Genomic DNA, 15,373 nt, shown 5'->3' with positions numbered 1-15,373 from the left:
GGCTAACATCACAACAAGGGAGGAAACCACCATTATGCACCTTCTAAGGGAAACATACATTACTCCTGGTGAAGCAGTCTTGCCAAAAAAATACAAAAAACAAAAAACAACCCAAGGAGAATCAAACCAGAATCTGACAAAAGCTTTAGTTCTAACTACCAATTTGACAGAAAAAACATGCTTCAGAATCCACAGGGATTCGATTAGCAAAACCCAGATAAAGGGAAACTCTCTAGGACAAATTACATGGATGAGTTCTTCAATAAAGCACTTGTAAGGGGGAAAGCCAGATGTCGGAGCCACCTACCAATTATGATGCACAGAACTTATTTGGCAGTCAAGTCGAATGGTAAACACTTTAAAGATGTGCGACCAGTGAAGAAATGTAAACTTTGACTGGACATTTGATGATCATGGGACTATCGTAAATTCTTGTTCTTGAATATGCCCCAAGATTTGAAACACCCCTGTGGACCCCTGAAATCCAGCTCTGACAGGCAGCCCTCCCACCTGAGGTGAGCTCAGGACCCCGAGCAGATTATGAGGCCCTAGCATGGGCCTTGATTAGAATGTAACTGTTACCCAGGGGGAAAAAGTGTTCCTAACTTTGGAAGACACGTGCTGACATATTTACATGTGAACTGATAGTCTGTCTCTAACCAGGAGAGGTAGCTGAGGGACAGGTGTCCAGATCTTCTCAAATGGGTTTCCTGCTTATCTCCATGAGGTTGTCACTGACAACTCCACCTCGTCCTGCACGGTGGGGAGCTGGGTGGCCCACTTGACTCCCCATCAACGCTACCCCTGAGGGCCAGCAGAGGGGCAGACAGACTTCACTTCCGGCCATCTGTTCTGGCCATATTTTATTTTCCATTGCTGGCCACCTCTCTCCTCTCTACTGGATTTTGAGGATACAGACACAATTCAAACAACTGAACTCTACTTGGCTGCATTAATAAGTAATGAAGGGCAGCCTCCAGACTGAGGACTAAAAATGGAAAATGGAAGGGATGAGACCAACACTACGGATATGCTCTGAGCCGCTGTAAAAGCCATTCGGGGTGCCAGGCTTCACAGCCACACCCAACCTGCTTCTCTCTGGGCTTACACCGATGGCTGGAGCAATCAACCAGCTCTTCTTCCAGACCCTCTGCCTCCAACCCCTCCTCCTCTTCCTTGATCACCTTGCTGTGGAAACAAACTACTGAGTTGCCTGATTATTTCTTCTTTCTGCTGGCCAAGGCCATCAGCCCGATCAGGGTTTGTGTTTGTGTGTGTATATGAACCCACTTGGCTTCAGGGTAGCTTCTGGGTCTAGGTGACAGTGCTTTCCAATTGGTCTCCAAGTATACATGAGATTAGCTGTCTCCTAGATTAGATTTCACAGAAGGAAGGACTTGGAGTTTTGTGCAAAGTTGGCAAGCTATGATGCCTTTGGGGCAGAGAAGAATCCCAGCTGCCCCATGCCTACCCTTGTATGTTGTGTCATAACTATCCACAAAGCAGACGTTTGGTTGTAGTCCTGTGGTTCTCAAAGGCAGGAAATAGACTGGAGGAGATCTAGATAGGTTAAAGTGGTTTCCTAGGAATGACCAAGAATCCAATCTCCTTTGGCTGTCCTGTTAACCCTAGTGTTCCATGGATAGCCTTCCTGCTTACCAAAAATCGTTATAATAAAACTCAGGAGACGTACAATACTCCACATGACATTGGGGCTCATCATGTTCTTTATTAATGACAGTGGAAATGCAAGATACAAAAGATGCAGGAAACAGAACCCGGGATTTGGAGTCAGAGAACAGCAAAGACCTCATTTTATCACTTACAAGAGAGTGAAGACTCTCTTAGTCTTCACTCAATTTCCTCAACTGCAATGAGATTACTGTGGCTGGTTTATCATGTTGTCGGGAAAATACAGGCATATAAATTAGGGTGCCTTATACACTCTAAAGTCTTCGTCATCCCCACTGCTATCAGTCCTGCTGCCATCACCACTGTCAGCGGCACCGTGTTCTTCCTTCTGTGTGTTCATTCACACTGTCGTCTGCATCGTGGCCAGCATCGAGGTCGTCGTCAGGCTAGCTGTCACGGCTGCGACACTCACCCACCGTCATTACCTTGTCCATTTTCAGTGCTTGCTCCAGTCACCTCTGTCATCATTGTCTTTGTCACCACTGCCTTTCTCATCTCCCCCATCATCTTCATCCCCCGTCCAACCTCCCCAAACAAGGGTTGTGTGGGCCTGCAGGTTGCGCCTCTCTTCCCTACGGAAAGTTTTCCATCAATCAAACAGCCACACAGTGAGGCTTGAAGAGTCCTATTTGTGTTCATTGGTATGGAATATAGGTTTTTGTAAAAAGAAAAAAAAAAAAAAAAAAAACCTCCATTCCTGCTCATGCTGAGTGAAAATAGCCAACCTCAAAAGGCTCTATCCTGTATGGTTCCATTCAAATCACTTTCTCAAAATAGCAAAATTATAAATGTGGAGAACAGATTAGTGGTTGCTGGGAGTTAGGGAGGAGAGTGGGAACGGCTCTAAAGGTGTGACTACAGGGACCCTTGTTCGTGAAGAAGTCTATATCTTGACCATGATGGGGATTACACACTTCCACCTGTGAGATACCATTGCACAGAACTACGCACACATACACTTGACAGTGAGTGCTTTGAGTGCTTGTAAAATGAGTGGGATCTGGATATGCTCCCTGGGCCTTTCGAGGGTTAACTCCATGCTCGTATAAGACATCAGCATGGGGGGAAATGGAAGGGAATTGGGGACGTGGTTACACATTCTTTGCAACTTCCCATGGATTTACAATTATTTCAAAAGAAAAAAAATTCTTGAAAGACATCTTCCCTTCCACGTCTGCCTCTGACCCCTGGGTTGACTCAAATGCCACTGGGCTCCCCTGCCTCACCCACCAGCCCCCTCAGCCTCTTTCACCCATGACATGCCCTTTTTTTCTGGACTTGCCCTTCAGCTCTGTCCTGTTACTTTGCCAGGAGACAAAGAAAAGAGAATAATGCCTGATTTGGGAGCCCAGAGAAAGTGACCAAGAGCTAAGCCAGTCCAGATAAGTCACTAACACACGATCCCGTGTTCCCTAGTTCTTCAGCCAAATTAGAAGTGCTGTCCCTCGTTTTCCCTCCTCCGTGTCAAAGATTTTCACCCCCATAGTTGAGCAGTGTCAAATTTGACTTTTCTCATTCCCAGAGGACAGCTAGCTGAGAAGTAAGAGAAAATACAAGGTCACCAAATTCTGGATACTCGTTCTCTGTGGAGCTACTTGGATTCATGCAGAATACAGCCCTGCTGGCCCAAATGGGCCACTGTCCTCCCGTCAATGCCAGGGAACTCACTTCAGATGGCCCTGCAGGGCAGATGACACGTCATGGCTCCTGTGGGCAGTCTGACTGTGTGTTACTTGATCAAATTTTCATATAAATATTTCTTCTTCTTCTTTTTTTAAATCTTGGGGAAAGTCCGAAGAAAATGCCAGTATCTCACGGCGAGGCGTTTTGGTTAACTGACCCGTGGTTCAAACGGGTGAAATGCACTGGGTGAGGAGGGCAGGGAGAGGGTGGCCCCTGCCATCTGGACCCACAAATCTCTGAGGTGCCACAAGCACGCGGTCTGCAGTCCCTCTTGTCCCAGTCCCGTGCTCAGTGCAGAGTGTGGAACTCCGTGGAAAGTGAAGGGAAAGCCACAGTAGGCAGCATTGGAATGGGGCTTGAAAAGATGAAATAGGATTGGCTGAGTGGACAAGGAAGGGCCTGGAAAGGAATCCGAAGTAGAAGAATCAGCAGGTGCAAAGTCTTGGAAGTGTGCCCAGTATGGCTCCTATACAGAATAGAGAGTAATCAGTCCAGGGGACTAGAGGAAAATCCTGTATGCAACAGGTGATTCTCTTCATTCATTTATTCATCTGTCTAACAAAAATTCATTGGCTAAGCACGGTGCTGGGCACAGGCAGGGGCAGGAAATGGCAAGAGAGGGAGAGGAACCCTATTAAGGGTCAAATCATAGAGGGGCTTGTTTGCTGAGGAGAGGGGGTTTCTGAACCTGCTGCTGAGGGAAGGGGCAGTGTGCGGAGGATTTAAGTAAGGATGTGGCTTCACTTGGAAAAGATACCCAGGTCCACAAAAAGTTGTGTACAAATGATGGTGCTGGGACAACTATTTGGGCAAGTTATTTCCACAATTTGAATAACATGATCCTTAAGCCATCATTCTTATTTGGATTCAACTTTCCACATAAAGCAGTTTTTTTGATGTTAGACCCTGGCCAGGGAAAAGGGGGGTATCTTCCTAAAGGAAGAGCAATACTTGACCTTGTTTGACTATATTTTTTATTTGTTTGTGCATCTTAATTATTTTTTATTTTGATTTTTTTAAGGTGATACGCACACATGTTTTTAAAAAATTCAAACAATACAAAAGGCGGTAAAACATAAAACCTCTCTCCCCTCTCCTCATAAGAGAGTCCATTGAAAAGATGTGCCGTGATTTCTTTAAGGGGACCCCATAGACAATCAGGAGCTTTCAGGCTTTCATCTGTGAACAATGGTCCCAGTGCTGTCGGTTGTGGGGTGTGCTGGCCATTCTATCCTAGCTCTCCTTGTCTGTCAACCCCAAGTCCTAAAGCAATCGGGTCCAGGGTCCGAGCCGCAGAGGTCAGCTGTGAATCCCCGGGATGGGTTCCTCTCCTGAAGGTCCTGAGTCTTCTGATACCTGCCAGACACTGGCTCCAGGATCCAGGAGAAGCCCAGGCAGATGCGGTTCCTATTACTCTTGCTTTACTCCCTACGGCTGTGATCCCACACGGCAGACGTGGCTCGTTAGCACGGGTTAGCCTGCTATAACCCATGTTCACACGGAGTGACCTTTCTCAGCAGCACCAGCCTCCCAGGCAGTACTGGGTAGGGGGAATCCTCATTGTTTCCCTCTGCCTCTTACTTTTTGGGCCAAAATAATATACAAACGCCCTGGCTACCTCCTGTGACATTTTACAACGGCTCGGCACTCCCCCGGATTCCGTAATTTAACATTTGCGTTTTCTCCTGCTGCTCCCTCTCAGATTGATCAGCCGGATGAAACTCAAGATCGCCGGTCCTGTTTCAATATTTAATCATTTGGCTCAGTCTGGAATGTCATTAAGCTAAAATAGGAAACTTATTTTCAAAGAGCACTTTGAAGAGGACCTGTTCCTTTGCTAAGACCGTCTGCCTGGAGGCCCAAAAATAGACATTTTCCTTCCTCTGTCTCTCTCTCTCTTTAACCTTTTTAAACCTTTATAGCTTATAGGTTAGCTAGAAGCTATGATTTCTGGGATGTGGTTTCTTCACATCACCCAGCTGCCCAGTTCTGTAAAAAGGTCTTGGAGATGTAGTAATGGGCTTTCTGGTGTCTGTATCTGGCTGGCGGGGCCAGAGCAGGCTGGGTCCCTAGGACCGCTGACAGCAGCTGCCCTAGTTCACTAACCACTGTACCAGCAGCGGAAGGCACTGTGTGCCCACTACATATCGGATGCGGGAGTAAGTGCTTTCCATACATTATCATGTTTAATGTGTGTGTTTATTGACCAGAGTGCTTACTGAGAAGGACACTGGGGCACTGTTCAGTTCACATGCCAGGCTGTGCACAGAATGGGGCAAGAGAATCCCAGGGGCTACTGATCAGGAGTGGGGACCAAGGAACAGGAGCTTTGGAGGCAGCCAGACCCTGGGGAGTCCTCGCTCGGCCACCTATTACCCATGTGTCTCCTTTGACTATCAGTTTGCCGATCTTTAAAATAGAAACCTGGTAGTCCTGGGGCTTGGACATTTTGATGAGCTGCTGTTGCCTGGCAAGAGAGCAAGTGAGCAGCAGAGCGCAGAGAGCCAGGGTCCCAACCCTCCCTTGGTACTAGAGGCCCCACCCCAGAGGATGGCCCTAAGGGGTTTTATGGTAAACCCAGGAAAAGGCTCAGCATCCAGGCTGACAAATACTCCTAATAAGAAACGTCAGGTACCTCTGCTGCCCTTAGAGTGCAGAGGAGGCTGACTGCAGCCAGGGTCCCTCTCTGGTCCCCAACTCTACGGAGCTGGGCTGGGTCACCAGAGTTGCAACAGCCCCCTCTGCTGGTCTAAACTCTTTTCCTCTGGGTCACCAGCCAGTCCCTTCCTGTCTTTCCGAGGAAGAGAAGAGCCTCTGCTCCCAACCACATGAAGCCCCAGGAGTAAAGAAGCAACTCAGAAGGGGACGATCTTAAGAGAGGAAGTGCTTCCAGGTGAGGCTGACAGGTGAGGGTATGAAAGAAAAAGTTCAAATGTCTTCATCCTGCCACAGTAGCCTCTGACCCCCAGAATCATGGTCCAACAGGCCTCTTGGCCAATGGTTTTGATTAATGACTCAAAGGGGGTGAGGCTGGGAACCAAGGAGAGGGCAGAGAGTGTCACGGGGGGTGGGGAGGGGTCTCTCCTAACCTTAGTGGGCCTTCTCTCAGGGTGGCCAGAACTGCATTTGTCCATCTTTTCCTGGAAGGATAAGCCAGCTTTACTCAATTTATTCAGACCCCCAACTGTTTGAAAGCTCCCACACCTCTCTGCGCCCCTCGTCTGTATAATGAGAATGCACTTTCCCACAAACTTCCCGAAAGTACTATTTACTAAAATGATGGATATGCCATCACACAAAGACCCTGACAGCCACCCAAATGCCCTAATGGCCCAAACACCACGTGCTCCTTTTGGTCGCAGCTGAGGGGCAGGGACGGGGCAGGCTGCTCTAACAGCTCGCACAGGCCCCAGCCTCCTCTTCCCCCACCACGGCCTCTCCTCCACAGGCTCCCCTTCCCTCCCACGGGGCAGCCCTCCCATGTCAGAAGCCCTCCAGAAGCATGAGAATTTCTACCAGTTTCTGATGTGCCACCTGGGAATGAAGTGAGCCCAGCCGCGTGGCAGTTGCCCACACACAGCCTCAAGTCCGGGTTGGAGGATGGGCAGCTCCCGGTGTCCTGGGCTTTCCAGGGGGCCCTGCCAGGGTTCATCTTGCATCTTGATTTTTGTCCATGTCAGTATCTCCAAGCTTTTCCTCCAGGGAGTTTCAAGAGCCAATTAATGCAGTGGAAAAATCCCCAAACCAGTGGTTGCATTCATTTAGGTCTGTCTAAACATGCTCAGAGCTCAGGAACCAGTTCTGTCCAACTTCCGTGTGCACACGCCAAACACCTGTCATTGCACAGCTCAGACAGCAAGAGACCTTGTGGAGCAGACGACATTGCTTCCAGCTGGAGTTCTGGCTAAGCCCTGAGTGGTAAATCAGCTTGCTGCCTAAGGATTTTAAATTGGACTAATTTGCTCTGTAATCATCCTAAGTGAGGCTTAAATGTAGTCCTGAATGTGATACCTAAAAGTCATCTCTAAAGTCCCCCTCCTCGGGCTCCTGGGTGGTTCAGTTGGTTAAGCAACTGCCTCCAGATCAGTTCATGATCCTGGAGTCTCCGGATCGAGTCCTGCATTGGGCTCCCTGCCCTGCAGGTAGGCTGCTTCTCCTGCTGACCTCTCTCCTCTCATGCTCTCTCTCTCATTCTCTCTCTCTCAAACAAATAAATAAAATCTTAATAAATTAATAAAGCCCCCTCCTCACTTTGTGTGTGGAGTGTGTGTGTGATCTGTATGTCTTGTGTGTGGTATGTGTATGTGGTATGTGTGACATGTAGTATGGTGTGAGTGTAACATGTGTGTGATGTGTATATGTGGTGGGGGGTGACGTGTGTGACGTAGGTGCGTGGCATGTGTAGCCCGTGTATTTGTAGTGTAGTGTGTATATAATTTGTGTACGTGGTGTGTGTGATATTTGTGTGGGTGTGTATGTAACATGCAACAACTGTCAGAGATTTGCTTTTCCCTTCGGAAAGCCTGTTGAGTTCTGTTGTTTGAGCTCCAGCTGCCTTGTACAGGTTGATAGATTGTAACCTCTCCTTGAATATCATCCATCTTAGTTCTCCATGCTATTGTGACTGGCTGTCTTTTTCCAAACTTTGTGGGTATTTGAGGGAGAGGCTTGGGGATGCTGTTTAAGGAGCTGTAGCCAGATGCCACTTTTCAGTTTGAGGAGTTTTTTTTAAAGATTTTATTTATTTGTCAGAGAGAGAGAGAGAGAGAGAGCACAAGCAGGGGGAATGGCAGCCAAAGGGAGAAGCACTCCCCACTGAGCAGGGAGCCCAATGTAGGGCTCAATCCTAAAACCCTGGGATCATGATCTGAGCCAAAGGCAGACACTCAACCAACTTAGCCACCCAGGAGTTCCAGTTTGGGGAATTTAAAGACTCTTTTGTTACTCACTCCATCTTTTGATCAGAATTTAACATTTCCCAGGACAGCCTGACACTATATGGCCAAGACCTTGGCTGAGTGGCTCTCGGGTGGGATCTGTGCCCAGACCAAGGGTGGTCTGGGCCCTGGAAGAGCTGGAACCCAGTGAGGAAGAGTCCAGGGGCCTGTGTGTGAGAACATCTCCACAAGCCTGCATGTTCCAAATGGCCCAGCTGTGCCCCACTGCTTCACTATACTTGATTGGTTCACTCCCCAGGAAGTCTGGGTTTCTAGACCAGTCTCTTCAGTCACATTCAGTCTGGAGGGGTTGCCATCAACAGCATCAGGAGACAGCAGCTTATACCATTTTCTGGGTAGGAAGCTGTCCGTGGTACTGGTACTGCACCCTGTTAGCACTGCCCTGCTTCCACTGTGCCCTGACCTTTACCAAACTTGCTGTCTGTTTAAGCTACTCTGTCCTGTTCCAATCTCTGCCTGGCCCACTCCACTCTGAACTGTGGGTCAGTGGATCAAGTGGCCAGCACTGACACATCATTGACCCAGGGCCCCACACCAAAGGCAGAGCAAGGTGCTTGGAGTCAGTGGTAATCACATGCTAGCCTGCCAATTCCTATCTGGGTGACTTTTTGGATAACTCACTTGGCTTTCGAAGCCCCAGTTTCTTTATCTGAAAAAGAAAATGGGACTAATGACATGGTTTTCATGATTGAGGTGAGCTAACAAATGCAAAAGAAATGAGCGCAAACATGCTCAGCACAGAGCAGTAAACCAACCAACATGCATCTCTTTCTTCCTTCCTGATCTTTTCCACATTCTCAGCAATTTTCTTGAGTCACCGTGCAAACACTTCCTGCAGAAGTGAAGGGGAAGCCCCACTGAGAGCTTTTGTGCTTTGAGTGTCAGAAACCAGATGTGCTTACAGGTAGAGTAAAAAATTCCAGTTGAATTGTAGAATTTCTGTGGTGAGGAACATATGAGGGCATCATTTCTCACCTTTATCATCAATTGATAATTCACTATTTGATATAGCAAAATGTCACTAAATGTTTACTAAGAGCAAAGCACACTGAAAGGCATTGTGAGGTGGAAGCAGTTCAACACAGATCATGATCTCAGGGTCATGAGATCAAGCCCTGCCTCAGGCTCTGTGATTAGCGGGGAGTCTGCTCGAGATTCTCTCTCTCTCTCTCTTTCCCTCTGCCCCTCCTCCCTTCTCTCTCTCAAAATAAATAAAATAAAATAAAATAAAAATTATAAGTATCCAGGTAAATTTGAATTTCAGGAGAAGAGACAGAGGAAGGGAGAGAAAGCGGTGATTTATTAGGAGAGTTCAAAGGAGGAAGATACAGTGTTTCCATACAGTAATTGTAGCAGTTTTCCTGGAAGAAGTCAAACCTAAGTGGGCCTTAGAACTCACATAGTTCTGATAGAGAGCGTTTCCAGAATATTCTAGGCAAAGGAAGTACTCCAAGCCAAAAACAGGTCATAAGGGGGATGCAGGAGGCAGGAACAAAGCTCAGAAGGGCGGTGGGCACCTTGAAGATTTCCATGATAAGGTCACTCTGTTAAGAAGATTCTGGGGAGCTAGTGAAGTTGATTCTATGCATATCCCCAAAGATTTGGTTTGGGAAACTTCTTTCACTGTTTCACTTAGATCTTGGGTGACTAGATCCAACTTTCCCCAAATTTGACTTTGTTTGAGTATCTCAACTGCTCCTTTCCAATTCTTCAGGATGCTCACCACCCCTCTGGAGCCAGCTGGGGAAGGGAGAAAGCTTTCCTCTGTCTCCAGACTCCTGTCTCCCACTGATGTGGCCTGGACTCAAGGAACTGGTTCCAGCCATCACTGGTCAGGCCACTCGCCAGCCCGGGACAGGGCACTGAAACAGGTGGCCTGCCTCTGCCCTGAAAGTCTGTCCTCCATACCACCTGTCTATGGAGCATTTCACATCAGCCTCTGCCATGAGGGAGCAATGAGGGAGAAAGTCCCTGGACCACTGACAGGATGCAGGGCAGCGGGATAAGTCATCTGAAGTCAAGCAAGCACATGAATTGGTACCACCTAATAGACTCGTCAACTAGCAGTTGCTTACATTTTCAAATCTTTCAGTTTAAATAAACTTTGGAAAATTCTTCAAGCGGCACGCCTGACCTTCCTCAACCCTGGATGGTGGCCTCATTCAGACCGGGAAGCTCTTTTGCTGCTTTCACAAATGTGTGCTTAGGCAGTAACAACTGGTTTGGGGTTTTACTTGGCTGTTAAAAAATGTATACAGCTCAACAGCAAATAAACGAAACTCTGTAAATGGACTTAAATGTCTCTCACCTGCCAAGATTAATCTTCTAATTCAATGGAGCAGAACTTGAAATACTTCTGAGTGGAACACATTTTATAAATGTTTAAAAATAGAGGATTTAATGAGGTTACTTCTCCTGACACTTGTCAAAGACCTACAGATAATCACAGATAATATTTTAGGTTACTAATAAAACTCACAGTTGGAGGTAGGTATGAAAGGGAAGCACCTTGACAAAACTGTAAAATATAAGTCTGACCTCTTTCAAAAGCACGGGGAAGACAGGGAAGTGAACCCTTCTGCAGATGCACTTGCTCAGGACCCCTCTGAGACCTGTTCCTACTGGGCTGGGCAGCCTCATGCCATTAAGTCATCCATCTGAGGTTAGGCAAAGTCAGGGGATACATGAGAGCAAATTCAAGTGGTGACCCATGGGCATCTCCCAGGACCATTCAAGGCCAAAGCCAGGAACAAAATCAAGGATGTTGCCATCTTCATGCCCTTGCTGTTCCACAGACATGCTTTTGGAACTCAAGGGATAAACCCAAAGCTTCCTTCCCAAGAGGACGTTGTTGAGAGGAATGTCTTCTGACAGGTGGCTTGTCAGGTCTGTGGCTATGTGACATCAGCTGGGTCTTTGTGGACATCTACAGTGTCTGTTTCCAGGTCAGGGGGTGACTCAATTTTGCACCTATCAGTCACATCTGTAGCTCTCTTTCCGGACATAGAATCTTTGCTCTATAATCCTCAAAACCAACAGGCAGATGGAGGTGGAAAGCACATGGAGGCACGCACAATCTACTCATCTAGAGTTTCTCAACATGAATGTGTGCAAGAATCTCTTGGGAGCTGGTTCAACATGTGGGCTTCAGGACCAGAGGTTCCACTCGGAGGGTCCAGGCTGAAGCCCCAGGATCTGCGTGGTCAGCAAACAGGCTAGGTCACTGCACTGTGAGAGGTCTTCTCACTAAGTGAGCTCATGGGTCCTTGAGCATTGCCGGCAGGGCACTGCCGACCACATGAGGGCAATGCAAGCGTGCCTGGAGGACCAGGCTTTGGAAGCTTGACGTTTCTAACTGTGAGCTTTGGACCCAGGCCACGCAGGGGGTCCTGATTGGGTAGGACCCGAAGCAGTTAGTAGAGTTAATGGCTTTGCAAAGTCCCAAAAAGGCAGGAACCACTGATGGATTCTCAAATGGGTGCGTTTTCTCCCCAATCCAGTGATGGCAAGTTTATTTTCCCAACATTTTATTTTGAAAAATCAAAGACCTACAGAGAATTTGGAAGAACAGGACAAGAGTAGCATAATAAGCACCTATGATAGTAATATACACAGGTTGCTCTTCGTCCACACTCACAATTGTGAACATTTTCTGCATTTGCTCTCTCTCTCCTGCTTACACTCCATATACGTATATACATATACATCTTCTATGTATCCTTCATTATAGATGTGTGCACTTTAAAAATAACACATATTTCTCACTGCTCCGATTATAACAGCTTTATTGAGATATAATTCACACGCCATAAAATTCACCCACTTAAAGTGTACAGCTCAGTAGTTTTTAGTATCTTTAGAGTTTGCAGCCATCAATACAATCACATTTTAGAACATTTCATCACCCGAAAAGCAACCCTGTGCTCATTAACAGTCATTCCCCATTCCATGCGGGGAGAAAGGACCAGGAGCTGATCTGTCTGGTTCCTACTTCCTATGAGTCAGGACTTGCCCCTCAGGGGCTCAACTCCCTCAGACTTCTGGAGAGTGTCATCCAGCCTCTCAGAAAGCTATCCCAAATCCCGTGGTGTCGTCTCCCATCCGAATCTGGAAGTGGAGGTCCACTCGGCGTGGACAAAGTTCAGTGTTGTGGGGAATAGGGTTGTGCAGGCCCAGGGATCCAGGTGAGATGCCAGAAAGCTGGGGAGCTGAGAAAGTATGCCAGCCAAGGTGCCCCAGCATTGTGGTCCAGGGCAGCACCTAGTCAGGAGGAGGGGACCACAGGTCTCTGAAGTATGTGTGTGACTTTGTGTGTGATCAATAACTCAGCCAAGATCACTCAGCTGGTAAATTCCAGATCCGACATCAGATTTGGGTCTGTCTGACTCTAGGGTCCTTTATTTGACCTGTCCCACTTCCTTGCTCAGAGTCAGCCCTGCCAGATGACAAGGATGCCCTAGGACAGTAATAAGCCCCTGATCCCTGGAGAAGTAATATTAGAGATGAAAATACCCCATCACAGAGACACAGCGAAAGAGGGTAAGCCTGACATAAGGCCTAGACAAGATGATGTGTAGAGTTCCTATAAGCCCAAGATTCTATATGATGAGAGCTAAAATAGACAGAACGAAGGGCATCGAGTGACCAGCCACCCAAATGTGCCCAGAACTGAGGGTCTTCTGGATATGAGACTTTTGGTACCAAAACCTGCAAAGTTCTGGACAAACCAAGATTATTTAGTCACATAGTTGTATCAGAAGCTGCTCTAGTGTTGTGATTTTCTCTCACCATGTGGAAGACCATCCAGGCTAACAGTGAAGAATGAGATCTCCAGGTTGCCTACGCTTAAACCCTGGCTCCAGTACCTTTTCTTTCTTCACCAGTGCTCACCCCTGGGTTGCTGCATGGTGGGAATACATGACATGATGTGTACAGAACACTAGGGAGAGCACCAGGGACGTAACCGGCATTCAACAAATGCTGGCCATTGTTGGTCATGTGCTCTGTGCTGACCACACAACAGCTGTGCAGGGAATGCCTATTGATGGGCAATAAATGTACAGAAACTTGCTTATCAATAGCTACTGATACCCCAAGAAACCGTATGTTCCACCTCTTGTAGGTGTGTTTGTTTTGCCTCTAGAGCAGCATGACCTGGGCCTGGACTGGAGTGGACTCCTGTCTGTCCAGGAAGCTCTATTTGCCCTCAGAAAATAGTCAGATAGAGTCATCTGGTAACCCAGTTTCCTGAGGGCCTGGCCCCTGTGTTTTTATTGTTGAGCACTGTGGACACCCCATCAAGGGTTGTATTCAGGCTTCAGGGTGTAGACACACAGGGAAGTACCTCATTTTCTGACACTCTTGGTGCCCTGTCATTGGCAGCAGTAAACCTGCACTTGCCTTTGAGCAGAGCCCCCAGAATGCATACGCTCAGTGCAATATATTCTACAGACAAAAAATCAGCAAATTGATGTTCTGGTCTGTTGTTGATAGCATTAATAATGCAGTAAGTCAGAGACTATTTTATGTATGTTGTTGGATAGAGCACATGAATTAACATAATGCCATTATTAAGAACTTGGATTCTCAACATGGGTAAAGGGAGATTCAAATTTGGGATAGGAAGGGTAAGGAAGAGCACCATGGCATTGGCTTTAAATTGGAGGTATGAGGATGAATGCATGACTTCATATATTCAATAGCATCTGTGGCCTAGTAGCAATGACATCCTAGTTGTGATGAGATCTATGGTAGATCCCCAGTGATAAGCAAGGAGGAAATGGCATCTGGTGTCTGGGATGGGAGAGAAGACTTGCCTCCCAGAGGATTTCTTCCGATTCCAGCATGTGAGAGACCCAGCTGCCCTGGTTTTCTGTCTTTGGGGTTGTGGAATCTTAGCAGGACTCCCCCAACATTACCTCTTTCTACTTGAACATGTTTCCATGCCTCACAACCCTAGAGCTCCAAATGGAATTTCCTGTTGAATCAAGTGCCTTTTTGCTCCAGTTGGCTGCAATAGCATTGGAAGTCCTGTTGGATGGAAGCCATGAGCCAAAGAGTGTAGGGCAGAAATAGGACAGGGATGTGAGATGCTATGGACCTAAAACTCAAGGCTCTGAAGTCCAGTTGTGTGACTTCTGGGAAATCTGGCAAAACCCCAGAGACAGTCTTTCTAAGAATTTGAGTTGCAGTTCCCTTTCATAGGAAGAGACATCTCTGCCTGACCTCTTGGGCTCCTGCCAAGGAAGGCCTAGGTCCTGAGGCATGGGGGCTGGGAGTGGCAGAGGAGCTACAGATAGGCAGAACCCAGCTGCATATATCATGAGGTGTAGGCCAGATGGTGCCCCAGACTCAGCCTAAAGCCTTTTCTGGGTCCGAAAGACTCAGATTTAATCCATGAAGAAGTTCTGGTTGCAGCTAGAGGTTTCCACACAAGGATGCCTACTGAGGGAAGAGGAAGGGGAGGAGGCAGGACTGGTAAGACAATTGATGTTTTTCAATTGTCCCTTCTCATCATCTCCCCACCTGCCCCACCAACTTCCCTCCATCCAGACACTCTTTGATAACAATCATGTTGATGATGGTGGTGATGATGTTGATAGTGGTGATGTGGTGATGGTGATGGTGATGGCGATGATGGCATGGTGATGATGATGGTATGATGATGGCGATGAGGAAGATGATGGTGATGGTGGTGTGGATAGTGTGATGTTGGCGATGATAATGGTAGTGATGATAATGTTGTTGGGATGGTGTCGATGGTGATGATGATGACAGTGATGGTGGTGATGTGGTGACAAAGGTGACAGTGACAATGGTGATGATGACTTGATGGTGGTGATGTGACGATGGTGGTGGTGACAATGGTGATGATGATGATGGTGATGGTGGTGATGTGGTGACGATAGTGATGGTGATGATAGTGATGATGATGGTGATGGTGATGTGGTGACGATGGTGATGGAGATGATGGGGATAATGATGATGGTGATGATGGTGATGTGGTGACAAAGGTGATGGTGATGATGATGATGGTGATG

This window comes from Mustela erminea, chromosome 14 (assembly GCF_009829155.1).
Source record: "Mustela erminea isolate mMusErm1 chromosome 14, mMusErm1.Pri, whole genome shotgun sequence".
NCBI lineage: Eukaryota > Metazoa > Chordata > Mammalia > Carnivora > Mustelidae > Mustela > Mustela erminea.
This window is presented reverse-complemented; position numbering follows the sequence as displayed.